Here is a 3,314-nt window from a genome sequence, read left to right as displayed (position 1 = left end):
CACACACACACGCACACCACACCCCACCCCACCCCCCCCCCCACCCCACACACACACACACAACACCTCAATTATATTATTTTTTTTAATGTGTCTAGTATAGAAATCAAATACAGATTATTGTCCAATGCAGTTCAATTTTCTCAGTTCAAATTCTTCATTTTTTTCTAATTCTAAAAATTAAAGACGAATTATGTGATTGAAGTGAAAGAGTTCAAGAAAGTTAAATTCATTTTATTCAAAATTGATATTCAAATTGATCACGTAGTCTTAGTGTTCGACAATTTAAATAATTAAAATATAAAAAAATTAAAAGAAAATAATATTTATTAGAAAAGAAATGACTAACTTTTAATTTTCTCGTTATAATGTAATTTATAATAATTTATAATAATTTAACTATATTTTATTGTTTTAAATAAATTCATAATATGATTTAGTTATAAATAATAACTAATTTATACCCTTGAAAAATTCGAATTATTTAAGATTTGAGCAAGAATATTGAATTGCTCAAATTATTTGATTATTGAAAAAAATTAGAATAGTAGTTAAATGAGTACTAATTTAATATGGCATAGAAATAAAAAAAGATAATAAAACTAAAGTCTAGATTGTGTCGATTACATCAGACTTCACAGATTATTCACTCACGTTCGAAGTTCATAAAGATTACGAAAGTTACCTAATTATCTTATTGAATTGAATTCTGTGATAAGATTAGTTTAATACTCTAACGAAAATTCGCTACTTTAATTCTATTCTGAGATGATCTAAATAATTACACAGAATAGTTTAAATAAAAGCTTCAAAAAGTTAATGTTTTTCTATTAATATTTTATATATTGATTTAAGTATTCCATATATATTAATACATTTGAGACTTCTATATTTGGACATTTTTTCAAAACATTTTTTTACATGATTTACGGATTATCTCCATATTTTAAATATAACATTTATCATACGGAGATAACCATTAATCGCGTAAATTCCATTATTATAATCATTAATTATTGTATAATCTGGTATATAAGATGCATACTATTACTTATTAAATATTATTACTTGATTAAATCAGTCAAAGATCTTTGGAATGTTATTATTTGTATCATTGACAGTGTGTTATTATCTATGCGAATTTTACGAAATTAGCGATATTTATCTATCGATCGATAACCAACTGATGATGACGTTGAACAACATTCCTCGCGTATCTCATTGTTGATTTGCCAATCCCACTTCCTCAAAGTACGATAAAATCTCTCGCTCTATATACTCTTCGCCTCTCCTCTTCTTGTGCAGAACAGGAAGCTCTGGCATTTCATCCTTTCAACAGACTTTCCAGAAATCGGATAGGTTAGACTTACACGAAGAACTATGGTTGATGTCTCAAGTGTCGCCTGTGATGTTGCTATAAGAAATTGAAAGATCAATGTTTTAATAATATTAAGGTGTCATTAAAATTTTCAAGCATTATGTGCGAAGTAAGAAAAAATAACATTCAATGGAAAATGCATGCCACTCAAATCAGTATATCATGGATGTTATATTTGATTACTCTGCAACTTATTGGTAGTAGTTAAGTATAATGGAGTCGAAAATTAAATGATGTTCGTTTCAAAGACGGTACATCTATAATTTTTGTCTTACGAATTTAAAACTTGGAGGAATTTACGCGGAGTGAGCTATATAAAAGCAAGCTATACAAATCAGTACACAGTGGAATTTTAATTTCGTTTAATATCACGTGATGTTTATCTCAGCGGATATTTTTTTTATATAAAGTGCTAACAAAGAGATATTTAATGATAAGAATCGAAAAAGATTATGACAACGACAAATATATTATAAAAGTACTAACAATTTCGAATAAGAGTGATTTCTAAAATATTTCACTTGCATTATTTTATCAGTTAAACGGGCATCACTTAGAAGCTAACAGTTTCGAATAATGAATCATCACATTTTCGCTGAAGAAGAAATCTGCGGCTTCGCGATAAGTCGTGAACACCAGTATAACTCTGGAAATCAAAGAAGAATTTAAACACTCGTGGCACTTAATTTTTCCTTCTGCTGCAACTTTATCGCAGTCGGAAATCTCCCACTTTCTCTCTCTCCCTCCCCTTCCTCCCTCCCTCCCTTTCTGCCCCTTTTTTCCTCGCTAATTTTCTCGAGCGGAATCGGGAGGAATAAGCGATCTGCGCGCTGATAGCCAGAAACTCGCAAGGGAAAGTTCCGCGTCTCCGTTCTTCGAGATTCTTCTTTTTGGGTATTCAGCGGAAGTCGCGGGTTTCGCGCTCCTCTTCTTTCTCTCGCCTTTTCTCATCCGCGGTTGACGATTTCTTTCGGGACGCCCGACCGTGCGGAGGACCATCTTCAAAGGACCCAAAATTACTTTCTGGATAAGCTGGATTAGGATTTGCACCGCGTCCCAGATTAGACCCACGATGTACTCACGGCCTGATTCCTCCAGGATCTGTTTCCCGCGGCGTGGAGAGTTTTATTTGTCCGGCAGGAATAGTTTGTGTCGGTGAATTGTAGAATATTTTCCATGTATTATATAATAACTCATAATTATCCGAAATTTATTCGCGAAAATTGCTTACGTGATTAAAAGCTGACTTTGGCAATTATATCTTTTATTCTTTATTTTTCATGATTACGTATTCTGAGAAACCCAGTTTCTTTTTTTAGTTAGAATAATTTAGTCGAATAAAACATTTAGTTATTGTAATATTTTACTATATATTGTAATATTTTCTGATAAACATTGACATCTGATAAAGTTGTTTATCAGAAATAAGTAAAATATTACAATAATCAAATGCTTTGCTTCAATTAAATTATTTTATTGCGTCAATCAAGAATTGTTTGTCCATATTCAAATAAGAAATTAATTGAATCAACTAAATTGAATCAACGGTTTCTCAGTGTATAGTTTATATGTATATGTGCATGTAAATGATTTGACATTTTTTTTAATAGCACGTCATTTTATTAAGCACGTTCGATGTCTCCTTTTCGCTTGTTCTATGCCTTGTGGCCTTTTTCTTCTCCCGACTTTTCGGGACGCTCCTTTTAACGAATCTGGCACGCACAGTTACGAGGTCCGAAGTCACATTGGTAGGCAGAGCGTGGGACGAACTTTAAGAGGGTTGCTTTTGTTGAGACGTTCGCTACCCTTTAAACCGCCTCCTATCCTTACTCTCCCTTCGTTTCTCCATCCTGCCTCTTCGTGTCCCTCGCCGTTTCGTCCCGCCCTCGCGCAGGACTTTTCTCTCTCTATCCTCCTCTTTCCTTTGCACCCTTGG

The sequence above is a fragment of the Atta cephalotes genome, assembly GCF_000143395.1.
Source record: "Atta cephalotes unplaced genomic scaffold scaffold00011, whole genome shotgun sequence".
NCBI classification, from domain to species: Eukaryota; Metazoa; Arthropoda; class Insecta; order Hymenoptera; family Formicidae; genus Atta; species Atta cephalotes.
This window is presented reverse-complemented; position numbering follows the sequence as displayed.